Raw genomic sequence first — 27,199 nt, 5'->3', positions numbered from 1 at the left:
AAAAAAAGTTCTGTAACTCAGAGAAAATGTAACCTCCTGATGGTTTTTCAATTCTAAATTATCAACTCACCACAATGGTAAATCTAAAAAATAAGAAAATTCATTTGAAGGACAAAAGCTTATGGAAAAGAAGAAAAAAAGGACAACATGGTGTTAAGAAAAGGAAATTAATATTCAATAAAAAAGTAAATGTGTGTAGTCACAAAGGACTGGGAGTTTTATTACCAAAACTGCTTCATAGGACACCAGCCTACACTGAAAGGAACAATTTCCTAAAAGTCAATATTGACAGAATAACAGAAAAGATTACATTTACTTGCCTTGTGAGTCCAATGCAAGACCTTATTGTAATCATACAAGTCAGGAAGATATTGCTTCTTAGTTTTCCATTGTCCTCCTTTTGTAAATTAAACCAGAAATACAGAGATGCCAATGAAAACTAATATTGAGAATCCTTCATGGACTTACATTTTTTTCTAATTCCTAAATTTTCAGAAGGTTACAAGACAAGAAATCCCTAGAATGTCATCTGTGCTAAGACAAAAAGATTATTTGACAGTATAGATTTCCTTCTATTTGGTAGAATTCTAGGGTGAGTATGCACAATATATAGAACATTTTCTTGTCCTATCAGGGCCAAGTGAAACTATATTTAAATACAAAGTTGGCTTTTATTTAAAAAAATGATGATATCTAATATTACATAACCAGGGTGAAGCAGAAAAATTCTAATACTGATGCATGTTATGCTATATTAAAATGTATCTGAAAGTATACAAATTGGTATCATTTTTGTTCTGTTCATCTGTCATTTTCAGTGACTTTCAGGGAGTACCAGAAACCTGTGTGTATAGCAATATCTGGGAAAATATGGCTTTCATTTAGAATTTAAAATTATCTTGACTCCAAAAGTGTGAATTTTTGTCTACAGAATTTTCACATAGTGTATATAACAACTTTGTAGTTTCATTTGATTCAGAATCCCACTTAAAAAAAAGAATTAATTAAATTCTGAATGTAGGTACAGGTGGTGGTTTTCTCATCACAGTCAATTATTCAAGCCTGGTGCATCAGTGCACAGGGCACTGCACTTACTGCAATGTTAATACCCTGAGTGAAGTTCAGGGTTTCTTTCATTAAGTTGCTTACAACTGGGGTTTCAAGATGGCGGCCTAGAGGGTGGCTGCATTTCATGTTGCTCCAGGACTCAGGATTCAAAAGAGGAGATATTGAGAGACTTGGGACCAACTCAAAGCAGCCGGGTGAGTCTCTCCCGTTGGGGAGGCGTCCCAGATGGGGCGGTCGTCCCGGAATGCAGGGAACTTTGTGAAGTAGAGCTGCAGGCGAGACACCCCTCCTCCCACTGGAGCAGTGAACTCGGAGAACTGGGAGCATCGTAGAGGAGGCCGCTCAGCACAGTGCTGGGACTCGGAGCAACCACTGGGGCTCCGGTGGCTGCCCAGGGGAGGAGCGGCGAGGAGAGCTGTGTGGACTCAGAACACCGGGATCTGCCCTGAGGAGGAGGAGGAGGAGCGTGGCCACTTGGATTCGGAGTGGCTATACCAGAGCTACAGGCGGTTGCCAGAGGAGGGGCTGCGTGGCGAGCTGTTTGGACTCAGACCACATCTGAACACCGGGGTCTGCCCGGAGGAGGAGGAGGAGGAGGAGAAGGAGGAGCGCAGCGGGTCGTTTGGACTAGCAGTGACTGCATTAGAGCTCCAGGCGGCTGCTCAGAGGAGGAGGTGATTGGTGAGTTGTTTGGACTTAAAGCGACTGCTCCTGAACACAGGGGGCTGCCTGGAGGAGAAGTGCGGTGGGTCGCTTGGTCTCCAGTGGCCACACCAGAGCTCCGGGCTGTTGCCCAGAGGACGCGTGCAGCGGGTCATGTGGATTCAGAGCCACTCAGAGCGACCGCTCCTGAACACCCGGGGGTTTACCTGGAGGAGGAGAAGGAACAGGGCGGGTCACTTCGAATCAGAGTGATTGATTGCCCTGGGCTACAGGTGGTTGGTGGGAGGAGAAGGCACGCAGTGAGTTGCTTGGACTCCTAGTGACCGCACCGGAATATGTGGGCAGCGTTCTGGAGGAAGAGGCGTGTGGCTGGTCTCTGGGACTCAGAGCGATTGTACGGGGCCCCAAGTGGCTGCTCAGAGGAGGGGCCGCATAACCAGGCAATTAGGTGCAGAGCAGGGTCCCAGGATCTAGGAGGCTTCTTGGTGGAAGAGCCGCACAGAGACAGGCTTAGGGGCGGAGCGAAGGTTCCAGGACTGCAGGCAGATTCTCTGAGGACGGGCAGCCTAAGGAGATTCATCTGCGAAGGGTGAGGCTCCCAGGCCCAGGAGGTAGGGCCGGGCCCCTGGGAACATTGCAGAGGAAGGCAGCCCAGCCCAGGCGGTAGCTGTAAATTGAGGGGAACCTCTAGGAGGGAACTGACCAACAAGACCTCCCCACCGGGTGAGTCTTCCCTGCCGGGTGAGGTTTCCCACAAGGACGGTAAAACTAGAGACTCAGGCCCAAACAGGCCTTGCCTCAGCCCGCAGCCTAGTTCCCCTTTGGATGACCATTGGTCAACAAGTGGAGGCACATCGGCCCACTAGCAGGGAATATACACCACCTGAAGGCCACCACTCCTAGAGAGGCAGCTTCCTTGTGGAGCACGGCATTATCAACTTCCTCCAAGGCTTCAGCCCACTGAAGGCTAAGAGGGGATATATATAGAAATCTTCAGGGACATTGTAAGTCAATAGAGGAAATCTGCAATATCTCAGTGGTCCACTGATACCTGAACAATATGAGAAAACAAGGAAAGAAAATGCTGCAAACAAATCTAGATGTTACACCAATAAAACCCAATGACAGCATGGCAGAAGAAATGACAGAAAAGGAGTTCAGAACGTACATAATTAAAACAATCAGGGAAGCAAACGATGAGATGAAAGAGCAAAGGCACGCACTGAATGATGAAATGAAAGAGCAAATGCAGGCATTGAATGATCGCACCAATCGACAGTTAAAAGAGCAAATACAGGAAGCAAAAGATCATTTCAATAAAGAGTTAGAGAAATTGAAAAAAAAAACAAACAGAAATCCTTGACATGAAGGAAACAATAAACCAAATTAAGAACTCCATAGAAAGCATATCCAGTAGGATAGAACACCTGGAAGACAGAACCTCACACATTGAAGACAAAATATTTAACCTTGAAAACAAAGTTGAACAAACAGAGAAGATGGTAAGGAATCATGAACAGAATCTACAAGAACTATGGGATATCATGAGAAGGATAATTTAAGAATTATTGGGATTGAGGAAGGCCTAGAGAAACAAGCCAAAGGAATGAACAATCTATTCAATGAAATAATATCAGAAAATTTCCCAAATCTGAAGAATGAAATGGAAAATCAAGTTCAAGAGGCTTATAGGACTCCAAATACACAAAATTACAACAGACCCACACCAAAGCACATTATAATGAAAATACCTAACATACAAAATAAAGACAGAATTTTAAAGGCAGTGAGAGAAAAGAACCAAATTACATTCAGGGGGAAACCAATACGGATATCAGCAGATTTTTCAATCCAGACCCTAAAAGCTAGAAGGGCCTGGAACAACATTTTTCAAGCCCTGAAAGAAAATGGAAGCCAACTAAGAATCTTATACCCAGCAAAACTTATCTTCAAATTTGACGATGAAATAAAATCCTTCCATGATAAACAAAAGCTAAAAGAATTTACAAAAAGAAAGCCAGCATTACAGAACATTCTCAGCAAATTATTCCATGAGGAAGAGATGAAAAACAAAGAAGCAAATCAGCAAAGGGAGGAATTATCCTAAAGGAATTGTCAAATAAAGGAGGAAACAAGTTGTGTCAAACAAATAAATAAATAAAATTTAAAAAATGAACCAAATGACCGGGAAACCAAATCATATCTCAATAATAACCCTGAATGTTAGTGGCCTGAATTCATCAATCAAAAGACATAGACTGGCAGATTGGATTAAAAAGAAAGATCCCACAATATGTTGCCTACAAGAGACTCACCTCATAGAAAAAGATACCCATAGACTAAAGGTGAAAGGATGGGGAAAAACATACCATGCACATGGACTCAGCAAAAAAGCTGGAGTATCCATCCACATTTCAGACTATGTGGACTTCAAGCCAAAGTTAGTCAGAAGGGATAAAGAAGGTCATTTCATACTGCTTAAGGGAAGCATAAATCAGCAAGATATAACAATCATAAACATCTATGCCCCAAACAGTGGCTCATCCATGTATGTCAAACAAATCCTTCTCAATTTCAGAAACCAAATAGACCATAACACAATAATACTAGGTGATTTTAACATGCCTCTCTCACCACTGGACAGATCTTCCAGACAAAAATTGAACAAAGAAACCATAGATCTCAATAACACAATCAATAATTTAGACTTAACGGACAATTATACAATATACCATTCAACCAAGAGTGAATACACTTTCTTCTCAGCAGCACATGGATCCTTCTCTAAAATAGACCATATATTATGCCACAAAGCTAATGTTAGCAAACACAAGAAGATAGAGACACTACCATGTATTCTATCAGATCATAATGGATTGAAGTTAGAAATAAATGAAAGAGTAAAACGCAGAAACTATTCCAACATCTGGAGATTAAACAATATGATATTATATGATGAATGGATAACAGAAGATATTAGGAAGGAAATTAAAAAATTCTTAGAGGTAAATGAGAACAAAGAAACATCATATCAATATCTCTGGAACACTATGAAAGCAGTACTTAGAGGGAAATTTATTTCATGGAGCGCATTTAATAAAAGAAGTAAAACTGAACAAATAATCGACCTAACACTACAGCTCAAAACCCCAGAAAAAGAAGAACAGACCAGCACCAAAAGTAGTAGAAGACAGGAAATAGTTAAACTCAGAGCTGAAATCAATGAAATTGAAACAAAAGAAACAATACAAAAAATTGACAAAACAAATAGTTGGTTGTTCGAAAAAATAAACAAATTGATAAACCTTTAGCCACACTAACAAAGAGAAGATGAGAGAAAACCCAAATCACTAAAATTCGGAATGAACAAGGAAATATCACAACAGACAGGATTGAAATACAAAACATAATTAGAAGCTATTTTGAAAATCTATACTCCAACAATATAGAAAATTTCGAAGACATCAACAAGTTTCTAGAGACATATGAATTGCCTAAACTGAACGAGGAGGACATACACAATTTAAATAGACCAATTTCAAGTACTGAAATAGAAGAAGTCACCAAAAGCCTACCAACAAAGAAAAGTCCGGGACCAGATGGGTTCTCAGCGGAGTTCTACAAAACCTTTAAAGAAGAGCTCATTCCAATACTTCTCAAAGTATTCCATAAAATAGAAGAGGAGGGAACCCTCCCAAACTCATTCTATGAAGCCAATATCACACTGATACCTAAACCAGACAGAGACTCATCGAGGAAAGAAAATTTCAGACCAATATCCTTAATGAACATCGACGCAAAAATTCTGAACAAAATTTTAGCAAATCGCATACAAAAACGTATTAAAAAATAGTGCACCATGATCAAGTGGGTTTCATCCCAGGGATGCAAGTTTGGTTCAACATCAGGAAATCAATAAATGTAATTCACCATATCAATAGACTTAAAGTCAAGAATCACATGATTATTTCAATAGATGCAGAAAAAGCATTTGATAAAATACAGCACCCCTTCATACTCAAAACACTATAAAAAATAGGGATAGTGGGAACATTCATTAACATTGTAAAGGCCATCTACGCTAAGCCCATGGCTAATATCATTCTAAATGGTGAAAAACTGAAAGCATTCCCCCTAAAAACTGGAACAAGGCAGGGATGCCCTCTTTCTCCACTTCTATTCAACATCGTTCTTGAGACTCTAGCCAGAGCAATTAGACAAACCAAAGAAATTAAAGGGATACGAATTGGAAAACAGGAACTCAAACTATCCTTGTTGGATGATGACATGTTTATATATTTAGAGGAACCTGGAAATTCCACCAGAAAACTCTTAGAACTCATAAGTGAATTCAGTAAAGTAGCAGGTTACAAGTTCAATGCTCATAAATCCAATGCATTTTTATACATAAGTGATGAATCTTCAGAAAGAGAAATTAGGAAAACTACCACATTCACAATAACATCGAAAAAAATAAAATACTTGGGAATCAGTCTCACAAAACAGGTGAAAGACCTCTACAATGAGAAGTATACAACACTAAAGAAAGAAATTAAAGAACACCTTAGAAGATGGAAAGATCTTCCATGTTCTTGGATAGGAAGAATTAATATTGTCAAAATGGCCATACTACCTAAAGTGCTATACAAATTCAATGCAATTCCAATTAAAATCCCAATGACGTACCTTACAGAAATAGAGCAAGCAGTGATGAAATTAATCTGGAAGAATAAGAAACCCAGAATAGCTAAAGCAATCCTTAGCAGGAAGAGTGAAACAGGGGGTATTGCAATACCAGATCTTCAACTCTACTACAAAGCAATAGTAACAAAAACGGCATGGTATTGGTACCAAAATAGAAAGGTAGATCAATGGTACAGAATAGAGGACACGGACACAAACACAAATAAATACAATTTTCTCATACTAGGCAAAGGGGCCAAAAATATGCAATGGACAAAAGATAGCCTCTTCAACAAATGGTGCTGGGAGAATTGGAAATCCATATGCAACAGAATGAAACTAAACCCATATCTCTCACCATGCACAAAACTAAACTCAAAATGGATTAAGGACCTCGGAATCAGACCAGAGACCCTGCAGATTATAGAAGAAAAAGTCGGTCCAGATCTTCAACATGTCGGCTTAGGACCAGACTTCCTTAACAGGACTCCCATAGTACAAGAAATAAAAACAAGAATCAATAACTGGGATGGATTCAAACTCAAAATCTTTCTCTCAGCAAAGGAAACTATTAGCAATGCCTAGAAAGAGCCTGCAGAGTGGGAGAATATCTTTGCCAATCATACTTCAGATAGAGCACTAATCTCCAGAATCTATAAAGAACTCAAAAAACTCTACTCCAAGAATTCAAATAATCTAGTCGACAAATGGGCTAAGGAAATGAATAGACACTTCACAGAAGAAGATATACAAGCAATCAATAAACACATGGAAAAATGTTCAACATCTCTAGTAATAAGAGAAATGCAAATCAAAACCACCCTAAGATTCCATCTCACCCCAATTAGAATGGCGATTATCAAGAATACGAGCAACAACAGGTGCTGGCGAGGATGTGGGGAGAAAGGCACACTCATACATTGCTGTTGGGGCTGCAAATTAGTGCAGCCACTCAGGAAAGCGGTGTGGAGATTCCTTAGAAATCTTGGAATGGACCCTCCATTTAACCCAGCTATCCCACTCGTTGGCCTATACCCAAAGGACTTAAAATCAGCATACTACGGAGATACAGCCACATCAATGTTCATAGCTGCTCAATTCACAATATCCAGACTGTGGAACCAACCTAGATGCCCTTCAATTGATGAGTGGATAAAGAAACTGTGGTATATATATACAATGGAATATTACTCAGCCATAAAGAATGATAAAATTATGGCATTTGGAGGCAAATGGATGAAATTGGAGAATATCATGCTAAGTGAGATAACCCAATCTCAAAAAGCCAAAGGACGAATGATATGGCTAATAAGTGTATGATGACACATAAGGGGTGGAGGGAAGGGTTAGTTTTAGGGTTAGAGTTAGGGTTAGGGAGGGGGGCAAGTATGGAGGAAGGAAGCACTGTATAGAGGGAAAAGAGGGGTGGGGGGATGGGAACAAATAACAGAATGAATCAAACAACATTACTCTATGTAAATTTATGATTACACAAATTGTATGCCTTTACGCCATGTACAGAGAAACAACATGCATCCCATTTGTTTACAATAAAATAAAAAAAAAATGTGTAAAAAAAAAAATTTGCTTACAACTTCCATTCCTCACTCCCTCCTCATTGCAGTTTCTGACAAGTGAAGTTTTGGGAAAATTATCTGAGGATAGATGCATATAACAGTTGCCAACTGAGATTTCCATTTGGCACTGCTTTGCCTGGCATTTTTTCAACATTTTGTGAAAAATAAATGGGTCAATTAGTTATATTTCTGGGAGTGTTATGAATCCAAATGATCTTCTCTGTAAAAATGAAAATATTAGCTTATATTTTCAGGCTGCAATACAGACTCATGTTAAGATAATTTTCCTTGAAATAATCCTTCATCAGGATTTTAGTGAGTGTTGGGGGCAGATATTTAGAACCTATCCCTTCTCTCATGAAGTTTCCAGTCTCAAGGGAGTATGTAAATAAATTTAAGTGACCTACATTAGTGGAGATGAATGAAATTATTAGAAAATAATTAACCAAACTTTAGAGTGAATCAGAATCACTTAGATAACTTGTTAAAACTCTTGTTTAAAAACTTGTTAAAAAGTTTATGGGCTTACCCAACTGTTTCTGACTTGATAGGCCTGGGGTAGGACCTGAGAATTTGTATTCTAGCCATTTCCCATTGGGTATTGGTGCTGCTGAACTGGTGACCACATTGATTGCAGATAGATTCTGAGATATTACTAAAACTAATGATACAAATAAACCTACATTTTCAGGGAATCAGTGTGGAGCAAAAATGGTATAAGTTACATAGAAAAGAATGAGTAGGACTTTTGCAAAGCTCTGTGAACTTCTCCAACTTGTTGTGTGGGTTAAATGAGTAAATAATATCATCCCCATTTTGTTGATGAACAGAGAGAGACTAAGGCAAGCTAACTGATTTATCCAACATAACACAACTAACACAGCACAGACCTACTACTTTAAGCCAGCTCACTTGGCATTAGTACTATTTTTACCTATCTCTCCAGATGAGTGTTGTGATGATGGTGTTGGGAACAGGCAGAGTGAGTCCTGGAGGAGATCAGGCTTCCAGTGAACTTTAAAGAATGATAAGTTGTAAATGATAGAAACTACAGTATAATGTGTTGGGTTACCATGGGCAATGATGTATAGTAAGAGTGGAAAATCTATGTATAACAGGTATCTCTAACTATCAGGAGTGTTGATATTAGGATACAGCAAATGAGATGGGGATAGCTGGGTAAAAGTAGCTAAGGAGAGGTGCTAGAGATGTAGGTATAGGTATATCTTACCTGGAAGCAAATGGGGAGACTCCCTCAAATGTGAAGCTGAGTGAAGAAGCCAAGGAGCAGGAATGGCGGATACTTTGACCTTAGTCTTGGGATACATGGCCAAAGTTTCAGCACAGAAACACAAAAATGTTATTAATACTGAGCAAGTCACTGTAAAAAGAACTTAAAATTCATTGATGGTCCAATTCAAATCCTTGAGCTAATAATGCCACAACTATAAGTTGTAGGCATGACTGAGAAACTCCCCAAATTGCTGCAGGGACTGGCATGTCCCCCAGGAAGGAAGTGCTTAAATCTTTCTTAGTATTGTGTCCAACCGAAGAATCTACTTTTAGATTTGGGGACAATCTGAAAATTACAGCTGCTGATAAAAACAGAGATGTTTATTCTGCTGCTGGCACATCACTGGACTAGAGTTGAACACTGAAGCAACAAAAGGTTCTTAATAATGGGGCCAAGAGGAAAAGAACCATGAAAATAAATAGCTAAACCACTATCAGGATAATGAGTAAATGACAAGAAATATGAAGAGTTTTCATATTATTCTTTGGAATTGATTACCTATTTGTTTCCAAGAATTTATTTATTGGTTTCTGAGAATATACTATTTGTGATGCAGGCCTGACACAAGAAATCTTGTATGACATACAGGGGATCAACTGATGCCAAATCAGCATAAGTCTTACAGGAAAGAATTAGTACAACTAGCAAAGTAATAGGAAAAGATCATTCAGAACCACGTTGGAAGATTCTACTAGGGATATCACCATTGTCTAAATGAAAGATATGCCCTTGCCTTAACTCTACCACATGTAAATACCTCTAATCTAAAAGAAGAAAAGAAAGAAAGAAAATACAGTTAATTTTAATAGTCAATTATTCTCAGAGGTCTTTCTAAAATGTTCCCTTGCTTAAATGTAGGCATTGTATCTATCAGCAAGTACAACTGTCCATGAATCTACCTACCTTCCTGCTGCTATACTTTGAATTTGGAATGTTCCTAAAAGGCTCTTGGGTTAAAGGACTTTCCATCAGCTTAGTACTATTGGGAAGTGAAGGAAACTTTAAGAGGTGGAGCCTAGTGGGAGGACATGGGCCATTGGGTGTATGCTGGCAAAAGGAATAGTGGGGGTCTAGCCCCTTCCTATCTCTCCCCTGGTTCCCTGCTATGAGGTGAACATTCTATTCTGCAACCCACTTTTACCATGATGTGCTGCTTCCTCCAAAAATGTGAGCCCAAATGACTACTTGATTATCTCAGATTATTTGTTGCAGTGACTGAAAGCTGACTAATGTACCTCCTCATTTTCTTTCTCTATCTTCAATCTACATCTGTGATACGGTCATAGTTGGCATTTTATGATACCACCTTTGAAAATTTCTAGCCTAAAATTCCTGCATGTATGTACTATGGCATAAATCTTGAGTTATACTCACTTACTCAAGGGAGAGGGCACATGGACCCCTGTATTTTAGAATATCTAGAGTCTTCTCAGTATATATTTTTTTTAACTAACTACAAGCAGCTGACCTCTTGCATGCCTTTAACTGCACACCATTCACATTTTAATTTTTCTGAACTTTTAGATGTTCATTTCACAAGCAACATAGTATATATGTACTTCAGATACATTCATGGAAGATAATCTTGAATTCACTATTAACTAATATCATTATATAAATGGAGGGATTCCAAGAGACATGCAAACGCCTATTCTCTAAAACTCTAAGTCATACTTTGGCTTTTATATCACCACAGGAGAAATTTCTGTAAGGTACATCATTGAGATTTTAATTGGAATTGCATCAAATCTGTATAGTACCTTTAGAAGTATGGTCATTTTGATAATATTAATTCTGCCTATCCAAGAACATGGGAGATCTTTCCATCTTCTAAGGTCTTCTTCAATATCTTTCTTTAATGTTCTGTAGTTTTCAATGTAGAGATCTTTTACCTCTTTGGTTAGATTGATTTCCAAGTATGTTTTTTTTTGACGCATTGTAAATGGAGTTATTTTCCTCATTTCCCATTCAGATGTTTCATTGCTATGAATAAAAATGCTTTAGATTTATGTGTGTTGATTTTATATCCTCCTATTTTGCTGAATTCACTTATGAGGTCTTGAAGTTTTCTGGTGGAGTTTTTTCAATCCTCTAAATATAGAATCATGTCATCAGCAAATAGTGACAGCTTGAGTTCTTTTCCTATTCGTACCCCTTTAATTTCTTTGTTCTGTCTAATTGCTCTGGCTAGTATTTCAAGGGTGATGTTGAATAGAAGTGGTGAAAGAGGGCATCTCTGTAATGTTCCAGTTTTTAGAGGGAATGCTTTCACTTTTTCTCCATTAAGAATGACTTTGGCTGTGGGCTTAGCATAAACAGCCTTTACAATGTTGAGGTATGTTTCTACTATCCCTATTTTTTCTAGTGTTTTGAGCATAAAGGGAAGTTGTATTTTGTAGAATGCTTTCTCTGCATCAATTGAAGTAATCATATGATTCTTAACCTTAAGTCTATTGATCTGATGAATTACATTTATTGATTCATGGATGTTGAACCAACCTTGCATCCCTGGGATGAACCCCACTTGATCATGGTGCACTATCTTCTTAATATGTTTTTGTATGTGATTTGCCAGGATTTTGTTAAGGTTTTTTGTGACTATATTCATCAGCAATATCCACCTAAAATTTTCTTTCCTTGATGTTTCTTTTTTTTGGTTTGGGTATGAGGGTGATACTAGCTTCATAGAATGAGTTTGGAAGGTTTCCCTACTTTTCTATTTCCTGGAATACTTTGAGAAGTATTGGAATGAGTTCTTTGAAGTTCTTGTAGAACTCGTCTGAGAATCCGTCTGGTTCTGGGCTTCTCTTGGTTGGTAGGCTTTTGATAGCTTCTTCTATTTCATTGCTTGAAATTTATCTATTTAAATTGTATATGTCCTGGTTCAGTTTGGAGTATCATATGTCTCTAGAAATTTGCCGATTTCTTTGATATTTTCCATTTTTTTTTTTGAGTATAGATTTTCAAAGTAGCTTCTCATTCATTATATTATGTATTTCAGTGGTGTCTGTCATGCTATTTCCTTTTTCATCCTGAATTTTAGTAATTTGAGTTTTCTCTCTCCTCTTTTTAGTTGGGTAAGGGTTTATATATTTTGTTTACTTTTTCAAAGAACCAACTTTTTGTTTTGTCAATTTTTTGAATTGTTTCTTTTGTTTCAATTTCATGATTTCAGCTCTGATTTTAGTTATTTCCTGTCTTCTACTACTTTTGGTGTTGTTTTGTTCTTTTTCTAGGGCTTTGAGATGTAATGTTAGGTCATTTAGTTGTTGACTTTTTATTTTTCCTTGAATGCACTCCATGCAATGAATTTTCCTCTTAGTACTGCTTTCATAGTGTCCCAGAGATTTTGATATGTTGTATTGTCATTCTCATTTACCTCTAAGAATTTTTTTATCTCCTCCCTGATCTTTTCTGTTACCCATGCTTCATTCAATAGCATATTATTTAGTTTCCAGGTGTTGGAATAATTTCTGTTTTTTATTTTGTCATTGATTTCTAATTTCATTCGATTATGATCTGATAGAACACAAGGTAGTATCTCTATTTTTTTGCATTTACTAAGGGCTGCTTTGTGGTATAATATATGATCTATTTTAGAGAAGAATCCAGGTACTGCTGAGAAGATGGGGTATTCACTTGTTAATGGATGGAATATTCTACATATGTCTGTTAATTATAAGTTATTGATTGTGTTATTGAGTTTTATGTTTTTTTTTTAAGTTTTGTTTTGGAAGATCTGTTCGATCTTCAGTGTGTTAAATTCAGTGTGTTAAACAGCAGTGTGTTAAATTCACCCAAAATTATTGTGTTGTGGTCTATTTGTTCCTGGAATTGAGAAGGATTTGTTTGGTGTACGTGGATGCACCATTGTTTGGGGCATAAATATTTACCTCATTATGTCTTACTGATTTATGGTTCCCTTAAGCAATATTAAATGTCCTTCTTTATCCTCTCTGAGTAACTTTGGCTTGAAGTCCACTTTATCTGACGTAAGGAGGGAAACACCCACTCTTTTACTAAGTCTATGTGCCTGGTAGGCTTTTATTCCATCCTTTCACCTTTAGTCTGTGGATGTCATTTTCTATGAGATGAGTCTCTTAAAGGCAGCATATTGTTGGGACTTTCTTTTTAATCCAATCTGTCAGTCTAGGTCTTTTGATTGATGAGTTTAGGCTATTAACATTCAGGGTTATTATTGAGATATGATTTGTATTCCTAGCCATTTGGGCTTATTTTTGGTTTTTAACTTGAAATGGTTTCTCCTTTGATTAATTTTTCCTTTAAGGTAGTAGCTCCCTTTGCTTACCTACATTGTTGTTTTTCATTTCCTCCTCATGGAGCATTTTGCTGAGAATATTTTGTAGTGCAGGCTTTCTATTTGTAAATTCTTTTAACTTTTGTTTATCATAGAAGAATTTTATTTTGTCTTCAAATCCGAAGGTTTGTTTTGCTGTGTATAGGATTCTTGATTGGCAAACATGTTCTTTCAGAGATTGAAATATGTTGTTCTAGACCCTTCTAGCTTTCTGGGTCTGGGCTGAGAAATCTGCTGATATCTGTGTTGGTTTCCCCCTATATGTAATCTGATGCTTTTCTCTCACAGCCTTCAAAATCCTGTTTTTTGTATGTTAGGCATTTTCTTTATAATGTGCCTTGGTGTGGATCTGTTGTGATTTTGTGCATTTGGTGTTCTTTAAGCCTCTTATATTTGATTTTCCATTTCCTTCTTCAGGTTTGGGAAATTTTCTGATATTATTTCATTGAAAAGGTTGTTTGTTCTTTGGTTTGTATCTCTGTGCCTTCCTCAATCCCAATAATTCTTAAACTTGGTCTTTTCATGATGTCCCATATTCTTGGAAGTTCCATTCATGATTTCTTACCATCTTCTGTTTGGTCAACTTTATTTTCAAGATTACATATTTTGTCTTCATTGTCTGAGGTTCTGTCTTCCACGTGATCTAGTCTGTTGGTGATGCTTTTCATTGAGTTTTTTATTTGGTTTATTGTTTCCTTCATTTCAAGGATTTCTGGTTTTTGTTGTTGTTGTTGTTGAGAATCCCTATCTCTTTGTTCAGATGATCTTTTGCTTCCTGCAGTTGCTCTTTCAACTGCTTATTGAAGTGATTATTCATTGTCTGCATTTGATCTCTTATCTTATCCTTTGCTTCACATATCATTTTAATTATGTATATTCTGAACTCCTTTTCTGACATTTCTTCTGTCATGCTGTCACTGGATTCTATTAATATAGAATCTAGGTTTGTTTGGATCACTTTCTTCCCATGTTTTTTCATGTTGTTCATGTATCTTCCCCTCTGGCACTGCAGACCTGGGGTATTGCAGTTTTCCCCTATAGGCTTATAATGACTGTATAGGTTTCCAAAACCTCTTCTTTAAGGGGGGAGATTAATATTAGTAGTGCCCAGTACAGACAATATGCAGCCCTAAACCAATAGTCCCTATGAAGGTGTTAACAATATTGTCATAATAAAGAGAATGAGTTCAATTATTATCTACAATATAACAAATAGATTTGCAATAAGGTCTGAAGTTTCCAATGGGGGACAAAGATGATGGGGAGGAGTGTAACTGTTAGTGGGATAGGAAAAGAATATATAGAAGTTCTAGATTGTAGAAAGAGTGAAAGCATAATCAAAAGAAGTTGGTTGTTAGCATGAGAAAAGGGAGAAAGAGACTCTGAGGAAACAGGTAAACAAAAGGAAAGTAAAGAAATAAAAAATTAAAAATTTTCAAAAAGGAGAAAAAAAGGAAAAAATAATCTACACTATAACAGTCATATAGTATTCAAATCTCCCAGTCTTCAGTAGCCTGATGCATGAGAGGCACCTGACAATGAGCTTCCAGTCTCCAGCAGGCATGTCAGGATGGGATTTGCCCCATGTGAAGATGGGAGCTACCCCTTCTAGGATAATCCAAGATGGTCACTGTGGCTTCCAAATGTGTTGGGAAATGGGGACCTGCAGCTCAGGGTGTGGGTGTGGTCAGCCAGGGGTCCTGGAGGTGGGAGGTGGTCAATCAGTCTGTGGGTCTTGGTGGCTAGGGGAGATAAGTCCATTCAGGGGTCCTGGAGGCAGGGTGTGGTCGGTTGGGCTGAGGGATCCTGGAGATGGGGCTCCATCAGTCCAGCTGGGTGTCCTATAGGTCCTGGCTGTTGTCTCAAAATGGCGGCAGCCATGTGTAACCAAACCTGCTGATTCTGTGACAGTGGACTTCCAGGCAACAGCAGGCAGCTGGCGATCCACTGGTGGTCTGCAATCGGTCTGCTGGCTACAGGTGGAGTGATCCACAGATGAATCTCTGGCGATGGGTGGTGGGTAGGTGAAAAGCAGGCCACAGGTAAGAGACAGGCAAATGGTGGATGATAGGCACCAGTCAGTGATATAGCTACTTTTTTAAGGGAGTCAATCATTTCTTCCACAATGTCCAATTGGTCAGTCATTCATCTTATACAGTGTATTTTCCATCTCATAAATTATTGTTTTCAACTATGCAATTTTGATTTGAATCTTTTAAAAATATCCTCAGTGTCTGTACTTAACGCGTTAAATCTTTTCTCTAGCATTTTTCAGATATGGATTAAAGTTACATTACCTGTTTTAATGACATTTTCTGCCAGTTCAAATATCCATGTCAGTTATGGATCTGTTTTTGTGGATATATTATTATCCTCATTATAAGTTATGTTTTCCTGCTTCCTTGTTCACATGGTAGTCTTTAATAAGAATCCGAAATTGTGACTTTTTCCTTGTTGGATGCTGGATATTTTTGTGCTTCTACAAATATTCTTGAGCTTTTCCTATAATGAATTTACTCAGAAACAATTTGATCCTTTTGAATCTTGCTTTGAAAATCTGCTTTTCAAGGATGGAGCAGCATTCAGTCTAGGGATAATTTTTCTCCACTACTGAAGCAAGATCCTTAACAACACTATTATTGGTGTTGTATTAGCACCAAGTACTGTTCCTTCTAGATCTTTAAAATGATTCTTCCCATTGCCTGAGGTAAGTTTCCTACACACATGTGATGATAAGTATCCTGTTAATATTTGAGATGGATCTTCTGTCAATCTCCCAGCTTTTCTCTTTGTGCAGTTTTCTTATTGTCTTTGTTCTGTTTTTTTTTTTTTTTTTTTTTTTTTTTTTTGGCTCCAGATCTCTCACTCTTCTAGGCCTCTTAGCAATGTCTCCTTAGTTCAGGGAGGTTGATACCTTCCAACTAGGTTTGCCCCCAATATACAGTATCCTGAAAGCTATCTCAAAACAGTAAGCTGAAAAATAGTGTAGCTATTCTTCTTAATTTCCCATTTCTCAGGGATCATAATCTTCATAGCCTTATATCTAATAACTTAATAACTACTGTTTTGTGTATTTTTCTAGTATTTTGTATTAGATGGGAAGATAAACCCAGTCTCTGTTACTGCATCTTTTTTTTTTTTCAAGAAATTCCTATTCATCCTTTCCTTGACTTTAAGTTTTAACTGTCTTTTATTTTTTATTTTAATTTTTTGGTACTGGGGACTGAATCCAGGGGTGCTTAACCACTGATCCATATACCCAGCCCTTTTTACTTTTTATTTTGAGACAGGGTCTTGCTAAATTGCTTAGGGCCTCTCTAAGTTGCTAAGGCTGACTTTGAACTAGTGATCCTCCTGCGCCATTGGGATTATAAACATGCACTGCCACACCCAGCTTTAGCTGTTTTTTAGGTTGACCCTCTTAGAATCATTTCTTTCTTAAGTGTGTGGGTAGCATTAACAGGTATCCACTCTTATCTCTGGAGGGAATAGATATTTGTCTTGTTATCTTTTGCTTTGGACCATGCTTTGCTTTGTATACACCATCACCTGAAAAGATGCTAAAGCTGAAGATTAGCAGCTGTACCTTGAGGATGAGGGACTCTGGAGGTCACCCAGTCTGCTCTAATATGTAGTCTTCTTACAGAAGTGCAAACAGAATGCTTTGTTTCGATCTACATTAGCTTTCAAATTGACTGAAGTATCCCTTCATCAAATCTGCCTCCTATGACATTAGCTGTGTAGTTATCATGATGTACATTCAACTTTTCTCAATCTTAGTCATAATTGAAGATCCTCTATAGACCTGCCCATAGGTAAATAGTTGAACTTGGTTGGTCCAGATGATGGTTACTATAGCTCAGAGGAGCAAAACAAGTGCATAAGGCAAGTCACAACTTTACAGGTGACTTGAATCAGAAACATTTTATTATTCCTTACATGTCACAATTCACACTAGTAAGTACAATTGTGCAGATAATTATTAGTCATGAAAATTGACCTCAGGCCAGGTGCCATGATGCATACCTGTAATCCCAGAGGCTCTTGAGGCTGAGGCAGGAGGATTGCAAGTTCAAAATCAGCCTCAGCAACTTAGTGAGGCCCTAAGGAACTTAGCAAGACCCTGTCTCAAAATTTTAAAAAAAGGGTAAAAGGGCTGCATATGTGACTCAGTGGTTAAACATCCCTGGGTTCAATCCCTGATACCAAGAAAAATAATTGACCTTAGGAAAGTTTAACAAATATCAAAAATTTACATGTAAACTTCTTGTTTTTCTTACTGGAATAATTAGCCTTTACACAGACAAAGATTAGCAAGCAATTTTTCTTTATATAGTCACTCTTATCATTTGTGGTAAGAATATTTTGATAGTACTGAAAAGCATGAGAAAAAGGCTGACCTTTTTATGAGACTATGACTTTAAGTTCAAATGACTGACAATATTCAGTCTTGCTTTTAGTCAGTAATGGAAGTAGGTATTCCTTAGAAAATAGGGTGATATAGATTTTTAAATATTAAGGCTGAATCACTAGAAAATACTGATTAAAATATTTCTTCCCTTATCCCTCTTTTCTTGGTAACAGAGAAATTCAAACTGTTAAGCTTTGAGAACAATCTATGGAAAGGAATTATGATCAAGTTGGGAAGTCTTAGGAAGGCATTGTGTTTCAACTGAAAGAGTACTACCAGAAATGTTTGTATCTGCACCCAAATTATCTATAAAAAGATAATGAGCTTTTAGAGAGTATGTACTCATTTACATCACCCTATATGTTAGCTTTCCCACCAAAATGTAAATGTCTCATTCATTGAGTAGATATTTTGTAAACACCTACCAATTTTCATGTACCCTGAAACAAAAGGAGAAGGAGTAAATAAGGCAAGCAGAGGAGCCATCAAGTTGAGGGTCATCCCAGTCATCTACTTGAAACATTCCTTATACCTTTTATTTCTCCTTTGGGGCATTGATGGTAAGGAGAAAACTATAGCTTTTATGCCTATAACTGTTTGATTAAAATTTATTTGTGTACCTTTGGTGCCTCACCACATTTTTCTGTCTTTACTAATCATCTCCCCAGAGTTAGGACTTGTGTCTCCACTTACTTTTCTAACCCTCCTTATTCTTTCTCTCCCTAACAGAACCATAGACAGAAGGCTCCACAAAGCACACCAAGCAACTATTTCATGGATTTTAATGACTCAAATTCCTAGGATTCTCCATTATTTCAGATAACATCAGGTATCTCTTCTATTTTTGAAAGAATTTATAGAATCTTTATCTGTTTTAGAATTGTATGTACTTGGAACAGGAAACAAGACCCATCATGCCTTTGAGAAGATCTTGAAACTTGATTTCTAAAACTGTGGCATGCTCTTCCAATGGAATATTGTTCATCAATAAAAAAGTGAAATAATGTTACACATGCCATGGATAATCTCAAATACATTATTATAAGTGAAAGAAGCCCAACTTCAAAGTATTTCATTTATATAATATTCTTACCAGGTATTTTGGTCACAGCAGCAAATAGTCAACTTTTTCCCTGCTGTGACCAAAAGACCTGATGAGGACATATGATATTCTGGAAGAGGCAAACAATAGAAAAGACAATAGAACAGTAGTTTCCAGGGTTCAGGGGAGCAAGAATGGGAGGGGTAATGAGAACCACAAAGGGATATGAAGGAATTTGTGGAGCAATGGAAATATTCTGTATTTTCATATGGGAATGGTTATCCCATGAATTTATCGAAGAACTGCAGAACTGTACACTAAAAGGGCGAATTTTATTCTATGTAAATTAAATCACAATAAAACTGGTCAGAGGAAGACTGAGTTCTAGGAAATAGCCAGTGTCCTTTAGGACCTATCAGCTTAAGTCTATATGTGTTGGAGAAATGCTGAGCTCTATGAACCTTGCAGTAATATGTATTTCTACTATACATACTTACACACAGCTGTATCAGACAATCAGCAAAAGAATAAGTGTGTGTATGTGTGTTCATCCTATTTAAGACAGTAAAGGAAAGCTATCCTGCTTGAAATCAAAGAATAAAAATGAGGACACTGCTGATAAAATTGGCTATGTGCAAGGTACTCTTCTGCAAAGTATTTTATATATATTAATTATTTAATTTTTACAGTACCTCTATCATTATCCCTATTGTATGAATGAGAAAACTGAGGTATGGTATAGGATAGGTAAATTGCCTAAATTCACTGTTAGTAAGTGATGAGGTTGGGATTCAAATCCAGGCAGCCAGGTTCCAGAAGCCAGGCTCTCCGTACCACTCCACTCCACTCCCTTTCTAATCATTATGGAATATTGGTTAGAACATTAGGAAATAACTATTTCCATCTAGAATTCAAGTCAAGTTTGAGTTTCAGAATCACTGCTAATAAACAAAGGGCAATGTTCTCCCCACTGAAATCCAAAGAAGGAAATCATGCAGTGTTCATAAAGTTACTCATTCTCAGCCATCTTATATCAAATTACATTAGTCTTCACTTTTGACAGGGAGGAGAAAGATAAGACAATATTTTGGAAAAAGAGAAGGCAATTTGTGGGAGGTCAAAGAGGAGGCCATGTTACAATTCATTATGACTGTCTCATATATATATGTATTTGTGTCTGTGTGTGTATACAGAACTTCTTTCCCTTCATAATTCAGTTTCTTGTTACATAACTTTTTCATAACTATGATTTACCCCATTAGCCACACATATCTTATATTATGGCAGTGTCTTCATAACTATAATCCAACAACAACAAAAAATCTACAAAATGCACAAAACCCTCAGCAATATATTTCTTACCTTTGATTGTATTTTGGTGAAAATTCATAGAAAATAAATCCATTTGAATATTGTTTTTAGTTATATTCTACATTGTTCCAAACAAATATGAGATAAACTATTTTTGTGCAAAGTCTGTAAACATATACATTTAAAAAAAATCTATATTTCTGCAATCTCACCACAGATGAGGGACTGGCTAAATATGCTACATTTAGAATTCATATTGGACATCACATTCATCTTCGAGCTGCAATTTTTCCCCATTTTTCTTTGTCAAAGACTTTTGGAAATGTTATGCTAAAAATAACAGACTTTTAATGTGAGTAACAGGTTAACAAAATGAAAGTTGCTATAGAAACAGAATGCACACTTCAGAAAGTGGAACTGCAAGGAAAAATGATATTTATCAGCTGCAATGAATTGGCAAAAGCTTCTAATATATATCCTATAGTCTGATGCAGACAGCGTTGGTAGATGCTAATGGCAATATTTCCCAATTTTTTCTGAGTTTTAAGAGTGCATGCAATCAAGGAAGTTCAGTTAAGAGACAGAAAGAAGAAAAGATGGCTACTTCATGTATTCCTGCAGCAGCATTAGTAAAAGTGGGTCTATTATAGCAGGATTCTCCTGTCTCTTTAATGTTGTGCATTATTTTGATGTCTTAACCATTAGTATTTGCAGGGTTGTCAGAATCATTCACATCAACAGAGGAGATCCCCCAAATTCATGAGAATTATTATTTACATAGGGTTTGGTGTGCTCAGTTTGCTCTAGATTGCAAGCTTACAGTATACTTAAGGAAAACTTTAATGATTACACATCTCCTGTTTAATTGCATTATTAAGGGATATTTTATTTATTATTGCTCTCCAACTGCAACTTTTGACTGAATATTGCCACAGTTTGACTATATTCTATTAAAGAGGAACAAATAGCAGTTTTGATAGCATGCACCACTCCTCCTTTATAGCCTACATTTTTGTACAATAAATCCAGACACTTTACAATCATTAAGAATATATAAGAAGACTCAGCTCCATAACATCTCTCCAGAGCTCAACCTGTGCTATAAAACAAGCCACCACAGAAAACATGCACTCAGGCTTAGTTTTCTAAAAGCCAAAAACCCCTGTTGTAAATAAGTTATTTCTGGTAGCAAAGTCATAGGCAGTTTGCATTAAATGTTTTGTTCCTTTGATCCAGATGGTTGTTGCTTCTTCCCTGTTCACCTCCTCCAAATTACAATTCGCCCTCTTTCTCAGATCATTAATAATATAGCCTCTGGTAAGTGCAGAGGCCTTAAATGAAATGACTATATTGAAGTTGGTAGGACCCAGCTGGTTTCTGCACTGATATTATGTAAGGCTCTAACAAGGCAGTCTTTTCCCTCCCCTCATACATCTGGAAGCATTCCTCCAAGGAATATGCAGAGGATTTTGATGAGTGCTGCTCTGGACTTCACTGAAGTTGCCATGGGACTCCTTTATATCCATCTTGTCTCCCCTACACCTGGCTCCTCCTGCATGAGAGAGGAGTGATGATAACAAATGGGGCTGTTTGGACCAGACCAACAGGAGGAAAGCTAATAGGCTCACACCTAATTACTTTCCTACCTGAAACTGCAATTTCCTTCAAGATAGGGGAATGGCTCTCTAGAGAAAATGAAATCAAGATAGATCAGGATGATCTTCCAATATTATGGAATTCTGGACTTGAAATATGCTAAATAGCCTTTCTCTTTTCCCTGACCCTACAGAGCAGTCCTAACAACTCAAGAGGGTCATGTTCAGAAGAAACAATAGCTGATAAGAATTGGGCCACACTGGATATGATTGGATCTCTAGTGTTTATTGAGTTTGTCTGCATGCCAGGCATTCTGCTTTATGTCATACCTTAGCTCTTTCCATTTTACCAACAGCTCTGTGAAGTAAGAATTATCCGCACAATAATTAATCGATTCCTTTGTTCCACCTCCATTCTTTTGAATGCTAGTTCTGTTTCCCACTGAACACAGAGAAAACTCAGAACTACTGAGTTCCCTTTTTCCTTCTCTCATGTTTTAATACTACATCTTTCTCAGTCAAGTATTCTAGTTTTTTTCCTCTTCATAAAGTTGCTATGAAACTAACAATTTTAAATTTCTCATTTCATTGTTTTTAACCTTTCAATTTAATTCAGGAGTCAGTATGGTAGCCTAGGCAGAATTCAGCAAACCCATCTGTAAAAAGCTAGATATTACTTTAGGCTTTGCAGGTTATATAGACTCAGTCTTAATGATTAGACTCTTCTGTTAGAGTATACAAAAATAATATAGATAACAAATAAAGGAATGGGTATGTTTATGTTCCAGTGAAAAATTATTTGTAGAAGTAAGAGGTCTGCCCATGGATTCTTCCTTTACTGAGCCTTGGATTACCAAAACAAAATAAAACAAAACAAAGAAAAGGAAAGATGGCAGGGAGGTGGTGGAGGAGGCAAAGTGATAGCGCTAATTAATTAGATTCTAGGACCACATTTTTAGCTGCATGACCTTGGGCAATTTTATTTCTGAAACTTAGTTACCTTATCTGAAAAATAAGAGTGATAGCTTTTTCTTAGAATTATTGCGACATCAAAAAGAGAGAAATATTTCCTCCTGAACTCTTCTTTGGTTAAGACTGTTTGATGATTTAAAATATTTTAGGCATTTGTTTAGATAATGTTGACAGAGCCATAGATAAAGTCCTTGTTTCCTTTACCACCACCCAGAAATTCAAAGTGCATTAGTCTCATCTCAGAGAATAAAGGAAGGCTTCAGATAGGAGGCATTCAAGGCCAACCTTGAAGGATGAATGGAACTTTTTCAGTTAAGTAGCAACAGAAGAACATTCCAAATGGAGATGATGTCTTCAAGGGCAAAGAGATAAAACCTTTATAAAATCGTATAGCATTTTCAGGGAATTCTGAAAAATAGCCCAGTATAGCTAGAAGATATGATGAGACATGGCAAGGTGGATACTAATTGACCCTACCTGATAGCCATTCTTCCTTCTTCCTTACTCTTAAGTCTGTAATTTTGTCTAGGGCAGAAATGTACCCAGCTAAAATTATCTCATCTTCTAGACTCCCTTGTGGTTACAGGTGATCATATGATATAGTTTTAACCAATGAGATGTAGGTAGAAGTTTCTGGAAAGAACCTTTTATCCAAATAAATAGAAAACATCTGTAAAGAAGACTTTCTTCTGACCTGGAATGTGGAGGTAATACTTAGAGATTCAGCAACCCATTTGCAACCATGAAAACAAAAGTCACATAATTATCAATGACAGAAAATAAAAGGAGCCTGGGTTCCCTGTGACATTATTGAACCACCACACCATCCCTAATTAACTATTTCCAGACCTTGACTATATAAGAAAATAATAGTTCCTTTATTTGTTTAAGCCACTGCACATTGTTTTCTATTGTGCACAACTGAACAAAATACTTACTGATATACAATGGAGTTCAAAGTGGCAGAAATGTTGCTGAACAAGTCAATCAGATGCATATTGTTAAGAGTCCCAAACATTGCACAAATTGAACATCCCTGACACAAAATCTGAAATGCTCCAAAATCTAAAATGTTTTGAACAATTATATGATGCCACAAGTGGAAAATTCCATACCTGACCTTATGTAATAAGTCATAGTCAAAATGCAGACACACTAAAAATACTGTATACACCTATATGTATAAGGAGTATATGAAATATAAATGAAATTTGTGTTAAGTCTTGGACACATCTCCAAGATATCTCAATATGTATATTCAAATATTTCAAAATATGGAAAAAAATCTGAAATCTGAAACAATTCTACACCCAAGCATTTTGAATAAGAAAGACTCAACCTGTAGTAAGGTATTTAGACTCAATCTTGTGAATATCAGGAAAAACATTGAAAATTTTTAAACAAGGGAGAGATATTAAGTAACTTATTTAATGAGAAATTATTAAGTTCTAAGTATAAGACAGGTACTGTAGAGAACCATACAGACAAATGAAAACAACAACAAAGAGACAAATTAGCAAATACAATTACAGGCATACTTTATTGTGCTTCACAGATATTACCTTGTTTATAAATGGAAGTTTTATGGCAAACCTGCATAGAGCAAGTTCAGATGATCATTAGCATTTTTAGCAATAAATTATTTTTTAATTAAAGCATGTACATTGCTTTTTTAAAATATAATACTATTGCACACTTACTAAAGCATTGATAGTGTGAACAGAACTTTTATATCCACTGGTAAGCCAAAAACTTCATATGACATACTTTACTGTGATACTTGCTTTAATGCAGTAGTCTGGAGTGGAACCCGCAAATATCTCCGAGGTATGGCTGTATAACAAATAATGATGTCTTATGAGGGAAATAAATGGTTTCACTGAAAAGTAATCAGAGTGGCCTACTTTAAATATGGTAAGAAGGCTTCTTAAGGAAAGTAACAGTTGAGCTAAGAGATGAGAAGAAATTGGTCATGCAAATACTGATAACAGCATTCTAAGCAGATGGTCTAGAATTTGCAAAGGCTCTGAAGCAGGAAAAAGTTTAGCAGCTTATAGGAACTTTAAGAAGCTCATTGTGACTGAAGCTTATTACTCAAATTAGGAGTCAATGAGGTTGGAGAGGTAGGCAGGTCCTTGTATGGCTATGGTAAGGAGTTTAAATGGAACAGGAAACCATTGAAGGGTTCTGAGCAAGCAATAAGACCCAAGTCATGTTTTAAAAGAGAATTCTTTATTTGGTGTAGAGAATGAATGAGAAAGGAGCAAGAGCACAATCATAATCCCATCATCATCTTGCAATCTGATGACTATAAAAAATTATTGCCCTAGTCTAAGTTCTGGAGATGGAGAAATGAACATATTTCTGCTACATTAATATGATTTGCTATATGGACTGAATATAGGGTGTTAGGGAAAAGACTGAATCAAGGGTGACTGTCTCTGAACTGAGTTTCTGGATGTAAAGTGACACCACTTATTAATAGGTGGGAAAATCTGGTGGGAAGAAATAGATTTTGCATGGGAAATTAATTGCGCTGTTTTAGATGTGTTAAGTTTGCAATGTCTCCCAGACATCTAAATGAAAGCATCAAGTAGACTGTTGGATATGTGGGATGTGTGAGTCGGAGATTTAGAGAACTCCTCTGGGTGGAGATAAAATTATGACTCATCAGCAAAATGATGGTATTTTAATCCAAGAGACTAGATGAGCTCACTTTGGAAGATTGCATAAATAAGAAAAGATATGAGGTTTGTTTGGGAAAGATGTGTGGAGAATAGAAGAAAGAAGAGAGAGAAGGGATAGATATATGAGATAGCTCACTGGAAGAATCCACAGAAGTTAAAACCTGATTCAATTCCAAGGACGAGCAAGTCAAGATTGCTCTGAGGTTTTGCCCTGCTTGATTGAATTCTAATGTTCTCAATCAGTATGTGATATACAGTAGGAGGGCATTACAGGGTGAGATAAGTTTGATTTTGATGTTGCAATGATAAACATCAGATAGGCTGAAAAATCTGGGACTGCTGGTTGATGCTTTTTAAAAATTGCCCCCTCTTCACCTAAACCTGAAGCAAATACTCAGGAATGGTGTTTGTTTTTTATTTTGGTAGGTAGGTGGACAAAGTTTCAAAAATAGTCATGTGGGTGATAAAAGGTTTCTAGAAGGCTAAGAATCTCCATGGTAATGACAAGGGGGATTCATTTTGCTACAAACAATCCTTGGTCATATTGGTTGTGTTATCCACAGTGGAATGTCCTGGGGGTATCTTCTACTTCATTTAACAACCTTCAGAGAAACTTGACTTTTCTAGTTCTGCTGTTGTCTTTCCATGGATCATATCACTGTTTAAATGGAATTGCTAGAGTCCTTGGATCCTAGAGACTGTGTTGATAGGGAACTAGAAAAACCATAAAGGTGTTACTACCAGAATGCTAAGGTAACAAGAGGCCCAATGTTATTGTTAAAAAATAAATAAATAAAACTGTAATTAAGAATGAAGGAAGAAGTGTTTCAGTGATGCATGTGAATTGGCTCCTTGATTCCACATAGTTTGACATCCTGGACTGGATATTAGAAATGGTCACAGTTCTAATTTCCTGGTTGCTTCTGTTGCTTCAAGCTGCAGTCCTGGAGATACCTGAGGTCTTATAGTAGAAAATGAAATTACAAAATCCAGGCTGGGTAGTACCGGAAATTGAGACCAAAGCTGTTTCTTGGCAGAAATTGGGGCTGTCTGGCATTTTAGATGTGTGCAGGGGGAAGTGAAAATTAAGCAGAGAAAATTCTGTGCCTCTATTTTAGATATTTTCAGAGGCAGCAGATTTTTATAACAATAATAATTTCAGAACTAAGAGGCTTTAAAAGTGTTGAGGAACTGGTGGTGATAAAGACAAAATTAAGTAAAGTTCAGTCTTCACTAATCTTACCTAAAATAGTGGATAAAGAAAAACTGGGTCCATATTAATTTTAATTATGAACAATTATGCTCTGAATTTTGCATACTAAATCTTTTCCTTTACTGTCAGCAGCTCCGATCTTAGATCTCTAAGATTTGTACAAACATATTAGGGGTTTTTAAAAATGATTCAGAGACAGCTACTCAAAAATAATTTTTTCATTCGACTAGACACTTTTCAAGTGGACATCAAATGGGTACCAAGGAAGTATAAAACACCCATTGATTAAGGAATACAAGACACAATTTTCTTTTGAAATTTCTATTTGAAAGATAAACATTTGGTTGCATAGAGACTGGACAAGA

Source organism: Sciurus vulgaris (genome assembly GCF_902686455.1).
Source record: "Sciurus vulgaris genome assembly, chromosome: X".
Taxonomy (NCBI): Eukaryota; Metazoa; Chordata; class Mammalia; order Rodentia; family Sciuridae; genus Sciurus; species Sciurus vulgaris.
Note: the sequence above shows the minus strand (reverse complement) of the source record.